The sequence below is a fragment of the Pleurodeles waltl genome, chromosome 10, assembly GCF_031143425.1.
Source record: "Pleurodeles waltl isolate 20211129_DDA chromosome 10, aPleWal1.hap1.20221129, whole genome shotgun sequence".
Taxonomy (NCBI): Eukaryota; Metazoa; Chordata; class Amphibia; order Caudata; family Salamandridae; genus Pleurodeles; species Pleurodeles waltl.
The window spans coordinates 227,168,661-227,189,168 of NC_090449.1; positions in this window are offsets into that span (position 1 = coordinate 227,168,661).

The following is a 20,508-nucleotide window of genomic DNA, read 5'->3' on the forward strand; positions in this document are numbered from 1 at the left end:
TCCAGCCTATATATCGCACCTCATGTCTGTGTTGCAATGACTGAGTGAGAGACAACAGGACAAGAAGAATATAAACCCTTTGCAAGTTTTACAAATAATTCAACGCTAATGAAAAACATACTTTACACACCATTAATCAAGGCAGGGAACAAGCGCTGCCCTACACAATTACAGATTTGTCAGATTTCTCCAGCGTCCTTTGTATTTTCCTTCTTTGTTGATGTAACCAATATTGTTTTTCTGAGTCTCATCGAGTCTATTCCTTTATAATCACCCAAGAAGTGAAGTAAGAACATGACTATTACTGCATAGTCAATTGAGAAAACTTTTCTGTTCATGTTGAAGCATTTAAATGTCAAAGAGAGATGACAGTTCTTCAAATCAGCGCTCTCGATAACAAACTGCTTAGTTGTTTTCAGAGCAATTCTACTTCATTTCTCTGCACTATGAACCTAAAAGACAGCACAATTACTAACCTTGAATCACCCAGGGCGCATGGGCACGATAAAGATCTTACGCAATAAACATCCATTATGTCCTTCATGACTGGAGATCGACGAGTGAGCTTCACTCGTAACAATGAGAAGGTCTTGAAGAATCTCCACTCAAAAACTGGAGGCCACAGGAACACACAAGGAGACAAGTCAGGAAACTTGAAGCCAAGCTGGGGAGCAAATATTGTTGTAGTTTAAATAGCTTCTTGCTCACGTTGCTGTGCATGGGAAACAAACAGGTGGGAAACAAACGTACCAAGGAATGCATGAGTCATCGGCAGCAGGTGGAAAAGCTTGAGTCATGGAAAGGTATCAGTAGGACCTACACGCTGAATATCGAGTCAGTGTTTTTACCTAGCCAGTTTGCTTGCAACATAAAATTCCACATATAAAACCCTTTCTAACATATACCAATCTCCATAATAAAATAAGGTTCACAGCACCCCAGGGTTTGCTCCTGAAAGTGCAAGGTTTAGCAATAACATAATGAAATACTCCATCCTTATAATATGTGATGATGAGGTAGGTTGGGCAAAGGGGTACAGACAGCGCACAATGAGCGCGTCCTAACACAGTGCACCCTGCGAGTTGCAGTCAGGTAACTATCTCTACTACAAACATTATACAAATGTTGGGTATTACATATATGTATGCAGACTGCATTTAGGTTTGGGCATGCAGTTACCTGTTAAGACATACCATGAGTCCTCGGATTGTTATTGTATATTGAATGACTTACAGGCCCCATTTGAACCAATGGCATGTGATGGACCTTAGTAGCTGTGATTTTGGGTCCAACAATACAGACTGACAGTTTCAACACCCAGATACTCTGGGTAGGGAATGTTGGTGGGGTACATGAACAAGACAGTGGCAAAATGTGAGCTATGAGCATGCATGACATGGCATTTGTGTGACATTTTTTGTATTGTGACTTACCAGACTCCACTCACCCAGGTATTCCTGTCAAGCCCTCAGATGCAGGATGGCCAGCACCTTCTCCTCCCAGGGAAAGAGATGCAATGGGGTACTGGGAGTGCCATCGCCGATCTTGTTGGCCTGCAGCTGGAGCCTGGAGACCACCAAATTCATCTTACCTCTCAGGTTATTCCACCTCTTCCTGATGTCCACCATGACTCTTAAATCATCTTCTGAAAAATGTGGATTTTTAGAACATGACATGGTGGAAAACAAATCGGTGACAGTGCCTTCCTAAACAGGGGAAGTGCAAAAAGCTGTGAATGGACAAAGGTGTGTTCAGGGTGCTCTATGTGATTGTGAAAAATATACAACTGTCTATAGTATGAAAAAATTGGAAAATGGTGGTCAGTGTTCTTCGTCGTACAGTGGAAAGGCAAAGGATTGTGGTCTGTGAATGGGTGTGTTTCATAGCGTCCTTTGCAGGTATGTTCACTGTGGCTACATGTGACAGCAGTGTTGTTTTCAAATTCATCCAATGTGCAGTTGTCTGTTACTTTGCTGACCGCAAACCGCTGTGGTTCGGACTGCCATTGGCTGACCACCATGAAGGGGCCGCCATGGGAACTGAGTGCTTCTAATATGCTGGGTGATTAGTCATGGTGCTGATGGCTCTGGTGGTTGGACCGCCTGTTTCCAGGCCACCGCTTCGCTGGCAGTGTGCCATTTTTGCTTGGCTGTCGGCAGTCCTGCCTGTGTAACTCATAATAGGGTGGTCTGAAAGACCGCCAGTATGGTGGTCTTTTCAGGGACTCCAACATGGCTGTCCGGTGGTCCTACTCTTATAATAAGGCTGATAATTTTTCAGATTTACTATTCTAACTCCAACCTGATTTTGTTTGGAGGAAGTGTTTAATTTTGGGGAGTTAAAATGTTACTCTTCTAACTCAAATCCTGACTACCACTGGTGAAGCACTTTGCTTTTAGGAATAAATATTTACTATTAGTAATACATATTTACTATTCCAACTCCAAACCAGCTACCTTTGAGAAAAGTGTTTAATTTTATTACATTATTATTTACTAACCTAATCCAATCAAACTAATTTTGGGCAAGGGATTGCATTTGAATAGTGCATATTAATATTAAACATATTTAAATCTAATCTCACAGTTATTGTGAAATTTCAATTATATAAAATAATGTACTGTTCCTTAAAAATGAATTCCAATAATGTTACTCTCAATATATTACTATATTCGATATAGTCATTTTACATAAATGTTAATTAAATTAAATTAAATTAACAAACACATTTAAATGATAATAGTTATATATGAAATAGGTAAAATTTGAAATTAAATATTAAAATGCATAAATACAATTAAATATATTTTTATTATAAACTACCAAAACGCCACCTCAATAAACTATAACACATTTTAGCTACTATCTAAAATGATTATAGCACGAGTCATTATGTCTTAATAATCAACAATATAAAAGAATATAAAATAAAATATTAAAATAAAAACCATAATATTGCTTTAATTATATATAATTACCAAACATTATATTAAAATGAAAAATTAATATATTCAGAAAATGTACTAACCTGTATAATTGAAAAGCAATTTAAATGAAAAAAAATCTCACCCTATACCCCTCTAAGCCGAACAACCCAAAAATAAATAATGAAAATCAATCATTTACTTAACACCTTCGCTGCCAGACCATTTCCCCCTCAGGTGCCAAGCCTTTTTCTGGCTGTTTGGGGCAGTTTGCGCTTAGCCCCTCATAACCTTTTGTCCACATAAGCTACCCACGTAAAATTTGTATCCTTTTTTTCCAGCATCCTAAGGATTCTAGAGGTACCCAGACTTTGTGGGTTCCCCTGAAAAGAGACCAAGAAATTAGCCAAAATACAGCAAAAAGTTAGTTTTTTAAAAAGAAATGGGGAAAAGGGCTGCAGAAGAAGGCTTGTGGTTTATTCCCTGAAAATGGCATCAACAAAGGGTTTGTGGTGCTAAGATCACCATCTTCCCAGCTTTCAGGAACAGGCAGACTTGAATCAGAAACCCCAATTTTTAACACAATTTTGGCATTTTACTGGGGCATATCCCATTTTTACTATTTTTTGTGCTTTCAACCTCCTTCCAGTTAGTGACAGAAATGGGTGTTAAACCAATGCTGGATCCCAGAAAGCTAAACATTTCTGAAAAGAAGACAAAGTTCTGAATTCATCAAGAAGTAATTTGTGTAGATCCTACAAGGTTTTCCTACCGAAAATAACAGGTGAAATTAAAAAATATTGAAATTGAGGAAAAATAAACAGCCATTTTTCTCCACGTTTTACTCTGTAACTTTTTACTGCGATGTCAGATTTTTTAAAGCAATATACCGTTATGTCTGCTGGACTCTTCTGGTTGAGGGGATATATAGGGCTTGTAGGTTCATTAAGAACCCTTGGTGCCCAGAGCCAATAAATGAGCTGCACCTTGCAATGGGTTTTCATTCTATATCGAGCATACAGCAATTCATTTGCTGAAATATAAAGAGTGAAAACCAAAAAAACCTTTGCATTTCCAAAATAGGCACAAGATAAGGTGTTGAGAAGCAGTGGTTATTTGCACATCTCTGAATTCCGGGGTGCCCATACTAGCACGTGAATTACGTGGCTTTTCTCAAATAGACGTCTTTTTTACACACTGTCTTACATTTGGAAGGAAAAAATTTAGAGAAAGACAAGGGGCAATAACACTTGTTTTGCTATTCTGTGTTCCCCCAAGTCTCCCGATAAAATTGGTACCTCACTTGCATAGGTAGACCTAATGCTCGTGGCAGAAAACGCAACATGGACACATCACATTTTTACATTGAAATCTGACTTGTTTTTTGGAAAGTGCCTAGCTATGGATTGTGGCCACTAGCTCAGCCGACACCTAGGGAAACCTAGCAAACCTGCACATTTTTTAAAACTAGACACCTAGGGAAATCCAAGATGGGGTGACTTGTGAGGCTCTCACCAGGTTCTGTTACCCAGAATCCTTTGCAAACCTCAAAATTTGGCCAAAAAACACCTTTTCCTCACATTTCGGTGACTGAAAGTTCTGGAATCTGAGAGGAGCCGCAGATTTCCTTCCACCCAATGTTCCCCCAAGTCTCCCGATAAAAATGGTACCTCACTTGTGTGGGTAGACCTAGTGCCCGCTAAAGGAAATGCCCCCAAACACTATGTGGACACCTCAAAATGTTTTTGTGGGGGGGCACTGCGTTTTTGGTCCCGGGTTCAGCAGTTATCTAGGGAAACCTACCAAACCTAGACATTTCTAAAAACTAGACACCCGAGGGAGTCCAGGGAGGTGTGACTTGTGTGGATCTTCCAATGTTTTCTTACCCAGAATCCTCAGCAAACCTCATATTTAGCTAAGAAATCAAATTTTTCCCACATTTCTGTGTGGGATCACCACACCGGGACAAATTTCCTACCACCCAACGTTCCCCTCAGTCTCCTGGTAAAAATGATACCTCACTTGTGTAGGTGGGCCAAGTGCCTGTGACAGGGAAGAGGTAAAAACATGTCGAAATTGAGGGGGAACCAAATTGGGTCCAAAAAGGAAGTTTGAAAAAAAACGTTTTTTGCCTAACAAATGCAGCAGAATTTTTATCGGTATAGATGAGACAATGCTGGGTGGTAGGAATTGTGCAGATTTCTGCAGATTCCAGAAGGTTCCATCACAAAAATGTGGGGAAAATGTGTGATTTCCAGCAAATTTGCAGGTTTGGAAGGCATTGTGGGTAAGAAAATAGTGCGGGTGCATGTGAAGCACACCACCCTGGAATCACCCAGATGTTTAGTTTTGAGATGTCTCTAGCTCTTGTGGATTTTTCTACATGGCAGCATCCCAAAGTCCAAAAAGTGCAGCCTTCACCATTCCACGTGGGAAGATTTTGAGAGTTAGCCAAGCTCTCATGGCCCAAATGTAAAACCAAAACCCAAAATAATCAAATGTCCTCTTGCTTACCATGGGATAAAATGTTTTAGTGTGCGGGGAGAGCTGAAAGACTGTTACCCCCTTCAGTTGGGGTGGGGGCATAACCAGGCCCATACTGGTTGGTAGTTACCACCCCACTATTTTTTTTTTATTCCCTAGTATCTAGTAGACTTTCTGACCCCCCCCCCCCGGGGTGTGGATCAGGTGTAATTGTCCCATCTGCCCACTGGTGGGCAGAACAACTTGGCCCCATGTATTAGGGGTGGGGGTATTCCCTCTTATTTTGGGGAAAAAAAATCTTCCCTGGTCCCTTGGGGGCAGGTGGACATTCCAAAAATAGGCCTATCTGCCCCCAAGGGGAGCCGATATGGCCAACAGTAATGTGCCCCCATGGGGAGCGATCCTTGCCCAAGGGGCTGCCCCCCAAACAAAACACACCCATACACACACACCAATCCCTGGTGCCTAAGTGGTTTCTGACCCACGGGGGCAGATCAGCCTAATGGAAATAGGCGGATCTGCCCCCAAGGGGGGCAGAAATGGCCTAAAATAAATTTTCCCCCCAAGGGAACGCCCTTGCCTAGGGGGTAGATAACCTTGCGCGAAATTAGCGCCAAAAAAAATCCCCAGTGCCTAGTGGTTTCTGCCCCCTTGGGGGCAGATTGGCCTAACAGGCCTAATAGGCCGATCTGCCCACAAGAGGGGCAGAAATGGCCTAAATACAATTTGCCCCCCAGGGGAGTGACCCTTGCCTAAGGGGCGCTCCCCATACATAAAAAATAAAAGTAAACATAAAAAAATATGTATCCCTGGTGTCTAGAGGTTTCTACCCCCAGGGGGGCAAATTGGCCTAATTATAATAGGCCAATCTGCCCCCAGGGGGGCAGAAAAGGCCTAAAAATATTTTGCCCTCCTGGGAAGTGTCTCTTGCCCAAGGGGCCGCTTCCTTTATGCAGAAGTATAAAAAAAATTCCTAAAGTAATTGTGCCCCCCGGGGAGCGACCCTTGCCTAAGGGGTCACTCCCCACAAAAAAAATATATATATATCCCTGGTGTCTAGGGGAGTTTCTGGGGGGATCATTGGGGGGGGGGGCGGGGTGGAAGGGGAAGCGATTCCCCTTCCAGCCCTGCCCTGGGGGGTGGGCGGAGGCTCTCAGGGGGCGCGCCAGTGCTTCCCCCGAGGGCCTGTACTACGACGTAGTGGTTACGTCCATGGGGCCTCAGCACTGCGCCACCGGACGTAACCACTACGTCCTTGGCGGGGAAGGGGTTAATAAACAGATCAAATTAAAAACACATTAATTAATTAATCAACTATTAATATAGTAGAAATATCCCTATTTACACATTTTTACCCCAATAACACATGTTAAAAAAAATAAAATGTAAAAACATTATTTACCTGATTAAATAAACAAAAAAAAAGAGACACTACTTACAATGTTATTCAACAAAACACTATGGATCATGTTAATATTTTTGCAAAGTAAAAAGAAATGATATCCTTACCTTCAGTATTATGGGCCTGATTAAGTGTGTGGCGGTCTTTGGACCGCCACACTCGCGGTGGCTGTCAAACCACCATGGTTGTGGAGGTCGGACCGCCACTGTGTGAGGTTGGCAGGCAGCCCAGCCAACCCTTTACCCGTCTCCACCTGTATCTTTGATCAAGATGGGCTGACGGTGGCGCAGGTTGTAATCAGCCAGGGCAGCGATGAAGTCACCACCGCACTGCTGATTACGACTTGGTTCTCCACCTGCCTTTTCATGTCGGTTTCACAAGCAGAGGCTGGCAGAGAACAGGTGCAGGGGGCCACAGGGGTGCCCCTGCACTGCCCATGCGCTCAGCATGGGCAGTGCAGGAGCCTTGCAGGGGTCCCCCTGCCCGAAACCCAGATAATGCTCACTGTTTCTATGAACCCTGCACTATCACTGCAGTTTCACCACAAACAAATAATGGAAGTATTACACTTCTGTGCAACTGGTGCATTTAAAGATACAGTTGCTTAAGGAAATGAAATGTCACAAAAACATTTTCTACTGTTCTTATCCAGTAAAAAACATTTGCTACTGTTCTTATCCAGTTCATTGATACTTTGGCAATATCAAGAGTATGCCAAGCCCCTTGTTGATGTGGCAACACTCAACAACATGAAGACTTAGGGCCAGATTACAAGTTTGTCTATTGGACCCAAAAAGACTGCTGTGGCAGCCGTCCCCAGACCACTGTCTCATGAAGTAAATAGGCAGAACTGCCGCCCGCCACACCAAAGTGCTGACCGCCAGCAGTGCAGTGGTCAGTTATCTTGTCGGTCCATACTCCGGTGCATCAGCGCTGCAGCCAACTGCCGAGCTGATTACAAACACACCGTCCACGTTGTGGTCCCCTTGTGGCAGATAGTCAATGGCGGTTGACCACTGAGGTATGCAGTCAGCAAAGCACAGACAAGTGCCCATTGGATTAATTGAAAAACCACACAGCTAACAATTATGGGCCCAGTGGACACATCTGGAAATCACACTATAAAACACACCCCTTCATAGACCATGATTCTTTGCATCTCTACTGCAACCAAGATTTGATTTTGTTCAGAGAGATACAGCACCCCTTTTTCACTATCCCTAAAACACACTTTTCTCCATTTACTCCCCACATCACTTTCCTTTTGTAAGTAACTAACTGTCACCCACTTTAACTCCCGACCTTGTCATGTCTCAAAAATCCCTTTTCTCTGAGGATGAGTTGAGAGTCATGGCGGATGATATCATAAGAGCAGAGCCACAAACGTTTGGAGCCCAAGTCCAGCACACTCCTCTCAGTAGGAAAATAGAACTGTGGCAAAGCATTGTCGACAGAGTAAATGCTGTAGGCACCACCCCGCGCACAAAGGAGGACATTAGGAAGAGGTGCAGTGACCTGAGTGGCAAGGTGCATTCCCTGGCCTAAAGGCAACAGATGGAGGCCAATAAAACTGGCAGTGCCCCTCCCAGTGCCCCATCACAACTACAAGGACTTGGCCATTCTGCATCCAGGGGACTTGACAGGAATACTTGGGGAGCGGAGTCTAGTAAGTTATAACATAAAAACTGTTGCTAAAATGCAATGTCATGCATGCTCATAGCTCAGCTTTAGCCACTGAGTCATTCAGTATGTGAGATGTAAGACTTTCAATGTGTATTGTTGGACCTAACATCACAGCTACCAAGGCCCATTATATGGCATAAGTTGGAATGGTGCCTGTAAGTGTTTCAAGATCGAAAATTCATCCTATGATTCATGGCATGTCGCAACATGTAAATGTATGCTCCAACCAAAATGCAGTGTGCAACATATATGTAAAACCCAACATTTGTCTAGTGTGTGAAGTAGAGGTATTGACCTTTCTGTAGCTCACAGAGGGTCCTGTTTCTGTAACTCCAACCAGCAGTTAGTCAGTCAGTCAAAGAAATGTTTATTTATACTTTTTGTCCTTAAACTTATACATGTATTAACATATATATATCTATATATAATATAACATGTATAATATATATATATTAACATTTATATATATATATATATATATATATATATATATATATATATATATATATATAACCAATTGTTAAAAACGAAAGGCTAAGAAAAGGAAAGGGAAAAACAATGTTCAAGAATCTACAAATACATTTCATAAATCCATGCAACATAAAACATACTATCCTATATACACATAAGAACATTCTTTACCACAATCATAAATCTCCTAATAGCACATGCAATGTCCATAGAGGGCTCGTCAGTTAATAATTGAGCTGGTTGCATTCGAGGTTTTATATCATACTGTAAAAAAATTGGACGCAAAATAATTTTCCATAAAGTCAAAACCTTTACAAAATCAAATAAAATGTGCAAAATATCGCATTTAGTATTCAACCCACATATACACACATATACAGTTCCCCCTGTATCTTTCATCATCATTTGCATTTTCTGATTAGAATAACAAGGGTAATTTCAATCTTTAACTGTAACAATTCACTTCTGAGCTGGGGGTTCAGTGATATATCTACATACAGAAATCAAGCTCCATTCTGCCATGAGGTGCACATAAAATGAACAGATTTTTTCCCCTTAAGATACTGTTGGTCATAGTTTTGGGACAGTTCCTTGCTCATTATCCTGAGCTCACTTTTAGCAACCTCTAAACACAGATTATGTGGATGCCACTTAACTCCCATGTCCCTACTAACTTTCTCCAAACTTTTCCTTATCCCAATAACCCACTTCAGTTAACTTTTCTGAATTTCATTCTTACACTTTTGAGATACCTCGATTTCCTCCCTTGTATTCACTCATTGCCAAAATCTATTCACCGCCACTCTGGCTAGTACATTCCGTGATACCAAGCCTGTCTCCATTCTTATGGCATGTGCCATGGAAGACCTAGGTAGGGACAATAAACATTTAAAAAATTTTCCTTCACATCCCACTCCTTCTTTCCGCTCATAAATAGCAATTCTGATCCGTACTGAAATTGGATTGGCATCATAGCCGCATAAGCTTTCAGGACAGGCGTATATGACATTTCTCCATGATTCTTATTCATATTTTTCAAACCAGCAGTTGATGAAAGGACCCTTACTTTCAACACCTCCAGGTGAGTATCCCATTTCAGGGGCTTCTCAAACCAAATTCCTAGATATTTATATTCCTTCACTATTTCCAATTTTGAGGCTCCTAACGACCAGTTAAACTTCAGAGTTTTTTCACCAAAGCTCAACACTTTAGTTTTTTCCATATTTACCATACTCCCTAAATGCTTCCAACTTTCTTTGCAGACCTATCTCAGTTTGATCTAATATTACCAAGTCATCCGCATAGAGAAGGCATGCATGATGCTTTCCGTCCATTTTAGGGCTGGCACCGCGATCCACCACCAAGTCTGATGGTAGGTCTGCTATAAATATGAAAAAGATTAATGGGGCCAATATGCAACCCTGCCTCAGCCCATTTTCAAAAATTAATTTACTTGTCAGAGTTCACTCCTTATCTATACCAACCTGAACCCAATTTTGGCTGTGAAGTTCCTGGATCATAGCTAAAAGTCCCTGGGGTATACCATATTTCGACAGGGTTTCCCATAAACAGTTCTGATCTACTAGGTCAAATGCCAACTGGAAATTGACAAAACAATGCAAACTATCCTTCTTCTCTACCGACTCCTGCGCGAGGGACTAGCGGGCAAAACAATGATCAATAGTAGAGTGACCCTCCCAAAATCGCCCTGTTCTGGAGGCATGATCTGATTTTCTTCAATCCATTCCTTAACCCTTCCCAAGATGATTTTTGCGAGCACCTTTTCTCTCAGATCCAAAAGTTTTACCATCCTATAGTTCTTAGGGGATTGCACATTGCCCCGTTTAGGAATGGGCCTAATAATAGTTTCTCTCCAATTTTCTGAGATCTGTCCCTTATCTAGAATGCTAGCAAATATTTAAACAAAAAATTCAGCCCATCAAACTGGTTGAGTCTTTATTATCACGGCGGGAAGATCATCATGGCCAGCTGCCCTAGTCAATGTCAAGCTCCCTATGATACATCTAATTGTACATACTGAGAAGTGGGACCTAATCTGCTCTTCTATTTCAGGCCAAGGGATTATTCTCTTACTTACCGATTCCTTTTCCCATATAATTCTTCCAAGTGTTCTTCCCAGGCATCCTCTTCGACCACACAGTTCATAGTCCCCTGTACCCTACAAGAGCCTTCCTGTATTGACTTTCAAAATTTATTTTGATTCCTTGCTTCTATCACTGCCATCAAGTTTCCCCAGCGTTTTTCTTTATATATTATTTTCTGTTTTCTAATAAGCATCATATACATTTTCTTTTTCCTTTGAAGATCATAGTAACTTTCAATGTTACACCTTTTTCTAAGATTTGTTTCCCCTTTTCTTACCTGTGCCTTTAATTTCTGACGTTCCTCATCAAACCAAACATGCCCTTTAGTTGATTTTCTGTGCTTCCTGCTTTTACTAATTGCATTCCTTTTAAATTCCACCCTTTATCAGCTAACTACCTGGCTGATTATGTTTTTATACCACTCCATGTTGTTTATGGGTGCACTACTTAACACTTGTTTCTGCTGAAAATTAGCCAGTTTTTCCAAACTCTCTTTATTCAATCTGAAAGTAAGACACCTTTGGTAATCCATTTGTACTGGGATCAGTATATCTCGTTTGCTTTTTCAACCTCCCTCTACTATTAATTTTAGGGGAAAGTTACCACATCCCTCACTATGTACTACCTGGAAATGACTACCTTTATCATAATTCCAGGTATCTATGACAACATAATCTATTGGGCAGGGTTTCTGACCTTTCTTAAATGTATGATTTGATGGACTATCAGCCTCTGTTCTTCTAGTTAAACAAACTAAACCCTGGAACTACCTCCAGGCCATATCTTGTGCTGCCAAGCAGATATTTGGAAAATTAGCAGCACTTATGTTATATGCAGACAATAGATCTCCATACTATGCAGATCAAGTTTATGGTTAAAATCTCCCAACAAAGTGATGAGATCTTTATGATAATTATCACTTATTAAATCAAGATCTTCCTTGAATCTCTCCATTTCGATTTTATACTCTTCACTTCACCCCTGCATGTTCACATTCACTACCACCAAATAGTCCTACCTGGACTGAGGATCCTGGGGGTATATTGTACAACTGCCAACCAATTACATTTAACTGCCAAAGGTATCACTTTTTTGGATATTTTTGTAGACATCAATAATACTAACTCCTCAGATGGATGCCACAGTTGACTGTTCTTTCCGGGCCTACTCAATTGCATAAAACCATCAATTGTAAGAGTGTTGTCACACAGCCATGTTTCTTGAAAACACACAACTCCATGGAGATTAACTATCTGTCAATAATTTTCCAACCTTGACATTTGCCCAAATCCCATTGATGTTTCATGTCAATACCTCAAGGCTGTGCGACGACCCACCATCCTAATCAATGTTGTTTAGCCCTTTATCATCATCATATTCAAGTGAAGCAAGGGCTGAGTACTTGTTTTCATGGTTAAATTCACTATCAAATCGTGTTGTTGCAATATGTGGCACTATAATTTCAAGCTTTTCCTTATTTCTGCCTTCTTGGTTAATCAACCTGACTTGTGTTGACACTAATCCTGCATGGCACCTTAATAAGGGATTTTCACAATTCTCTTACCCAAACATCTCTAATTCTGGGACTAACCTAATCCCTTCCTTCAACACCTCATGGTCTGCTTTTATAGTGCAGACTTTACCAGCCCTGAATACAACAGGACTCTTGTAACTTCCTCCCCCTGATAGTCTTATAGTTTTTCATGAAGCCCTTCTGCTTAAGATCTTTAGTTCCAATTGCTTTCAAACTTGGATATTTAGCAAAAGAGAATAGCAGCTGAGACTGGTTTTAGGGGCCACAACTTCCTCATCTTCTTCCCACTGTTCCCCAGGTTAACTGGTTCAGAATACAGCCACATGTCCCTCTCCTTTCTACTTCCTATTTCCTAAGGTCTCCGTACCCTTTCTTACCTACTACTACCTTCTGCTGTTTCCATTTTCTTCCCTTTACCTATTTGTCTCTTTGGGTCACTATTTCCTCTTTGCCCAATCACCAATTTACTGCTACTGTTCTCCCTCTTCATTTTAGGCTGCTGCTTTTGTCTTAGTATTCTACCTTGAATTCCATATCGCTCTTCTTCCAGATATCCCATCTTCTTACAGTTCTTAGCATTAGATGTCTTGTGGGTAGATATCTTTGCTGGGTGATTCACCTTTTGATCCCCTACTGGCCTTTGCTGCACCCCAATAACTCTTCTATCCTTCTTCTGCATTTGTCACTTCTCATTTTTAACTTTCCCCACACTTCTCCTCACTTTCTTAATTTGGGGTAAATATTGTCTGTATTTTGTTGGTTCCCCCCATTTCTTTATTAGCACTGGGTATCTAGATATATACATACTTTGTGAATTATTCACCCCTAGATCTCCCTTTTTTCCTTCTCCTGGACCAAGATTTCTGTTACTTGTGTAGTTCCTTCAAGGGGTCTTACAATAGATGGCACCAGATCTTTAATTTGTCTCAATTCACCCACAATATTATGCAACTGATCTTTTTGGGCTTTTAAAATATCATTATTCATCACGGATACCTCCATCCATCCTTGCAAGGTATTTTTGCAATATTAAGATTATGTCCAGCATAGAAATCACTGACAAAGCTGTAATCTCTAAATTTAAGGTGGAGGTTTGCACTGTTCCTTCTTTACCATGATTTTCCGAATCCAGGGACCTCTCTGCTCTTCTCTTCTGTTCCTTCTGACCTTGATTATTTATACTAGACTCCAGGCTACAGTTCTCAATATCTATCCCCATCTCCTCCTCCTCCTCTACTTGTGAACCTCTATTATCAAGGGGGGAAAACAGTCAGGTTGATGAGGAGAGTCTTGGTTCCAATAATGATTCATTTTGTCTTGGTACATCTTGTTGATTAAATGAGAGAAGGCCTAGATCTAACGATAGCTGGCTGGCATTTTTATCACACCTACACTGCCCTTCACTGCTCAGCCGAGGTTCAGAGGAGAACTGTTTTCTTTTAAAATGTTTACCTACAAAATCTTTAATAATTGATTTAGTAATGGATGCACCCCGCCTCCTTTTGCGGCGGGGATTTATGGAGGGATTGCTTCCCTTGACCCTTCTCCTTGTTCTCACTATTTCCTCTTTGGGAGTTTTAACTGTATTCTCTTCACCTGTTGTAATAGTGTCATCCATCTTCAGCTGACTGTTCTGCCTTTTTTGTAGGTTACTTTTCCCTGGTGCCATCTCTCTGTACAGCTATAATCAAATGTGGCTCCCCCAACCTTTTCCTCCTGTTTATATGTCCTAGGTACACCACTTAATATTCTTCTTCCTTCATTCTTGCCAACTCAGCCATGGCCAAGAGTGACTCCACCCCTTTCACTAATCTCTGTACTTTCACCTAAACATCACCAGACACCATATGCACCCTCAGCCACTTATATCTGTTATCTAGCTGACCAGAGTGCTGCACCTCAATCTGCACTAAAAGCTTGTCGCAAGCCTGCCGCCTCCTCCACCCAATAAAATCCAATATCCCAAATCCAAAATTTTTGCGAATTCCTTTTAGGGTACTGCTGCCAACTGCCTTTACTTATCCCCCCCTTCCATCACCATAAACAGCATGATAGCCACACGTACTTACAGGCATAGCCCTTCCCGGACTGCCCGTGGCTCCCCGTGGGGCTAGTGCTGTTCCCCTTGCTGTTGCCTAGCCACCAGCTTTCGTCACACCACAGAAAATGAGAAATCCAAGAGTTTATCTCCAGGCCACACATAAAGGACTCCTCATTTCTCTCGATTCTTTGAACTTACTTTAAAAGTTTAGTTCAATAAAATGCAGCTCAACTTAGGAAAAGCAACAAAAACAATACAATGAAGTTTCCGGAATACCTCCGGCATATCTCCCAATTGTTGGGCGGGCATAAGCACGGCAATTGCGTACGCTCTCCTCTCACGCTCTCATCTCAATGCAGTCAGGTGGGCACAGCAGCCTCTACTTCAGTAGAACTACAGAGCCAGTGCTTGTCAACTCTTAAGGTATTTGCTGGCGAGTGAGTATTTAGTGGCAGGATAGTCCAGAAGGAGTGCTTTGTCTAAGCACCATGCATTGGTCACCAGCCCAGTGTTCAGTTGCCCAAATACATCTGTTAGTGACCTCTCAAATGAAGATTACTCACCTAGGAGTATACCATTTGTCAAGTGTCGAGAAGTAGAGGGAGTGACCTGACTGCAAAGACCAATATACTCTATTTTAGTAAGTCCAACCACCAGCCCAGTGTTCACTTGCCCCAATACATCAGTTTGTGAACTCTGAAATGAAGTTTACTTACATGAGTTTGAGCAATATAAAGATCATGCTCAACTCATAGATGTGTCTGCCTACCTAGCTCCATTTTGACCTGGTATCTCAAGATTAAACTACAGAGGATAGGAATTATAGTTTACCAAGTATGTACACTAAGTATTCCTAAAGCCATAAGCTGCTTCAGCAGATTGGCAGCAGCAGTAAACACATTGACACAGCACTGCACACATGATGACTGTAAATACAGATACTACAAAGTTATGTGTTTGCCTGTATCACACTCAACTAAGCCTACGAATGGTGAAATGCATGTTGCCTCTCCACTGTGTTGGCTTCTCTGTTGGTAATTTTCATTCCCTCATCCAAAGTGCACATCTAATGAGCTGCTTGAGTTTAATAGTCTAAGCAAGCTTCATACATGTCATGTCAAAGACTCCAAAACTATGGTATCATGGCACAATAGGCTAATCTTCCACTTACAAATGTCCCACGTCTCTACTTACTCTAACACAAAACCCTTGGAGGTAGATGTCACACTTTAACCAATACTTTCTTACTCAACAGGTTAAGCTGGCACTGCCCCTGGGCAGACCTCGTCCACCAACTAGAATCACACTCCACCCCCAGTTAAAGCGTTCAGTGGTGATGACACTCCTGGACTTGTGGACATGGAGGACGGTGGCACATCTGGACAACCTGGTGAGACGGCAACAGTCAGTCTAGCTGTGTCCACAATGACGCCTCCCAGCCCTGTTGCATCAACATCACAGGCAACAACATGCCCCCCAACCTGTGTACCTAGCACCATTCCAACCATCTCATACCCCCAGTTCCAGGTCCTGAGGTGCAGCCCAACACTCCTGACACTGAGGGTCAATGATCCAGTTGGAGAGGGCACCCTGTGCCAAGGGCACAGGCTTGTGGATGTAGGGTGCATAGGAGGGATGCCTTCGGCCAGTAGAATGAGGCCAATGGGGCTGCTGTCAACCAGGATACCATCAGCCATGTCTTTGGGGTCTATCAGGAGTCCCAAGGTGTGATGGCCCAGGTGTTAACTGAACTCTGGGAAATAAAGCAGCTGCAAAGGAACATGATCCAAAAAATGGATGACCACAATTCCAACATAGGCACCCTAACATGGGTGCTGATGGACATCCACTCAACTCTGAGCAGTGCTTTTCCACCACCATCCACCCCTTCCTGTGGGACAAATAACTCAAGCCTGTAGTAGCCACAGGAAGGGAGGGCCTGCCAGAGGCACAACCACCATCGGACACCCCTGCCTCTGCAGCTGCATCCCCTACCTCACAAGAAGAACGTCCATGCAAGGATCCAGGAGATGCAGATAGCACGACACCCACCATTGCCAGCAAGAAACCTCTTCCTTAATGTCCTCCTTTATGTATCACACATACACTCAGTGAACTGATCCTGAACCACATTCCAGTTCCAATTGGAGGAGTACTTTGGACTTTGGACATCTACTCCAATGATTTCATTCACCATGACTGACCCCTTCACATTACGTTTTTGTTTCTTTCTGTCCCAAATTAAATTTCTGGATTAGCATTGCAATAAATTCACCTGTCACAAACTCACTGCCCGCTGTCTTAAAATTCACATTTAGCTATGTAGATATGTAAGACCATGTGAGCCATGCAATGAAGATACAAGCTAGTTGTGCAAGCAGAGATGTGTTGCATGTACAATGCTTCCAGCTCAGGATTACAACCATTACACGCCAACATATACATACAAGCGTTGTTTCAGAAGAGACTTTATGACATTGTTTAGCACATAGGCTATCAAGATGTCAGAAACATAGAAATTCAGACATGACCATATCAGTTATAGCAGAATAAGTAGGCCAACAACTATATTGGTACAGACTCCCAGAACATTTAGCAATAGACATATCAGACATTGTCCTGTAAAATAGGCAAAATGGATATGGTTGATGTCATCTGCTGGAGTCATATCCCCTAGCTGTCGAAAGGAAGCCCCCTTCATATAATACAACACCCAGATAGATGGCATACAACTGTCCCTGATCATAGGATCATTACAATCCAGTGCTGCTGCATCTGATGGTATAACACAAACAAACATCATTGATGTGCCACAGGCACTTTGGCCTACAATGATGAAACACATTAACAGCTACAAACAGTTCGGACAAAAAGAGTGTTTAACCATTGTGAAGAGGAAATTACATGATTTTGGCCTACAACAACAATTTTACTGACCACATGATAACACACATGATGCATCACGGCCACCACACAACAACGAACAAATCCAACAGTCTCTTCTGCATTTCCATCCTATCGCTGTGCAAGCTGTCTTGACACAGGTCATTTACAGCCTAAGTCTGTCAAAGACATTCCTAGGAACAACCCATGTCCAGTTTGTATGTCCCAATAGCATGATATACCTGCCAATGTCACAACTTTGAAATGTTCAAATGAAGATCTCATGGTGAAAGTACCTGAACAAAGAACAAAACAAGGGTATAGTTATGAAACCATACATCTTCTCAGGAGTACCTCTGTGGGTCAGACTGCCATTCTGAATGCCATCCAGGTGCAGGGCAGCCAGCTTTAGCAGGTGGTTTGAAGGCATTCATAGTGCCATGTCTGGCCTACAGCGATCTGTTCAGGCTCTGGCCTTCTCAATGACAGCAGTCTTCCACTCCCCACAATCCCACCCCCACCATCTACCTATTCCCATACCTGTCCCAATCTTGGTAAGATCAGACTTTGGGAGCAGTGCTGGTGCCACCCAGGAAAAGGGGAGATGTTCATAGGTTAGATATGAGGGTGGTAATCCAATTGGGGAGTCATTGCATTGTGTAATGTTTTATATGGTAAGTATTTCATCTTGACTTCACCAATGTCAACATCTATTGGGTGACATTTGTCTCCCCGATGTTGAGTGTATCATGTGTGCAAGATAGAGTTGTGCTTGTCTACACATGGAGGGTGTTCAATTGTGCTATCTTCCTGTACATTTAACTGACCATGTGCCAATTTGTATGTGTATACCTTCCAGCTACTTCGTCTACATGTGTGACCCATGCTGTTGCAGTTGTATTTGCTTTCTTGACTTACATTTTGCACATGGGCATGGCACTTGGTTATACTACTGGTTGTCCATGCGATACATAGAGCCCCAGTTTGTGTGCAAATAGTGTTTTAGGGGCATGTACAATGTGAAATGTGTCCCATGGCAGCATCCTTCCCGGGGTCCCCCTGATGCCACCATCCCTATTCTGCAGGTATTGTTCACATTGTGAGCTTTGGATATTTGTCTCACAAAATATTGTGCATCCCATTTACCTTTCATTCTCTTGCAATTTGGGTGATATGTGTGGGTCCACTACAGGGATGTTACATAGAAGGGGTGTTTGGTTTAAATGACACATCCATACATATGTGTCTTCAATATCAGAACAGGCCATGGCATGTGAGCAATATGAGGGTATCAGTTCAATTAGCAGGCGTGATATTGATGTTGTGTTGCTGTTGTATGACACAACGTTTTGTACACTTCCCTGTCCCTGAAAGTGGGATATGCAGACGTGTGGTTTTGTGGAGTGTGGTGGTGCAGAGCCAGTGACCTGCCCACAGGGGGCATCATGGGGCTGTGATTGGGTCATATGTTGTGTAGTACTCTGACCTGGGACACACAAATTTATACTTGATCCATGGTGCACAGCCCCCATACCAGGTCTATTGCGGGGCGTCGATTTTCTGTTGAGTTTGGGGACAGGGGTAGGTGTTTTGTCTTACCGTCAGTTGGGTCCACGGTGGCGTTGATTTTGGGCTCCTTGTATCGGCAGCAGCAGCGGCATGACATGAAGGATTGACTCCATGGCAGCACAGGGTGTGTGAAGCTGCCTACAGGTGAGTTCCTGCCTTATATGCCTTATATGCCTCCATTCTCCAGGTGAGAAGTAGTGTTTGGACCGCCACAGTGACATCGGCAGAAACCAACATCATAATGGTGGTCATTACAACCTCGGCGATCTTTTTGCAAGACCGCTGAGGGACCTCCGTGCTGAAGACCGCCAGTGCAGGCGGTTTTCCGCTCGACGAATTATGACTGCTGGCAGCCCTCTATCCTTTTCCAGATGGAGAGCCGCCAACAGCCATACTGGCAGTCGGCGGGGAAGTGGAGGTTGCTCCACCTCCAACACATCCCGTCAAAAGAGCACCGCCCGCCGAATCACGGAACGGTGGCGGTGTTCTGTTGACGGGGTGCTGGCGGTGGAGCAGACCCCATGGATCCAGTCCCCTTCCGGAGGATCAACGGACCAGGTAAGTTGATCGTCTGTTAGGGGAGGGGTGTGGGGGGTGTTGTGTTTTGTGTGCGTGCATGTGAGTGTGAGTGTGTAGAGGGGGTGTGTGAGTGCGTGTATGCATGCAGGGGTGTAGTGTGTTTGGAAATGTGTGCCTGTCTGTCTGTATGTATGTCTGTATGGATATGTGCATGTACGTCTGTATGTGGGTGTGCGCGTATGACTGTGTGTGTGTCTGTTGACATGTATGTTGCTGTGTGTGCGGGTATGTGTTTTGGTGGTGTATGCATGCGTGCATGGTGTGTGTCTGGGTTGCGATGTTGGGTGGAGGGAATGGGAGGGGGTCCTGCCACCTTTGTGGGGTAGCAGGGGTGTGGGGGGTGTGGGGGAGGACACGGGGTGGGGTTTGGGGGAGACCCCTATCATTGCCAGGGAAGGAATTCCGTTGCACTGATAGTGCTTACCACCATGGATTTCATGGCGGTTGCCAACCCCATGAAATCCATGGCGGTCAGCTGTGTCATGATACCGCCAGCGGTCTTGTGACGGTCGCCGGGCTGGAGACCCAAGTCTCCAGCAGTCGTCTCTGCCCTGGCAGTCGGAACAGAGAAGTGGCGAATGACCATGGCGGTAACTGCCATGGTCATAATTCAATTTTTTTTACCGCCAGCCTGTTGGCGGTAAGACCGCCACTTCTCCGCCAACCTCCAGGGTCGTAATGAGGGTCAATATGTCCGCCGGAAACACTAGCAGTCCATCCTCTGACAACCTTGTTGACCTATCCTATGGCCACGGTGGTCTGCTCAGACTGCCAGTGCTGGTGATACTGCAGTGTTCTTACGCCTATGGATCTGCATGCATCGCAATACAGTG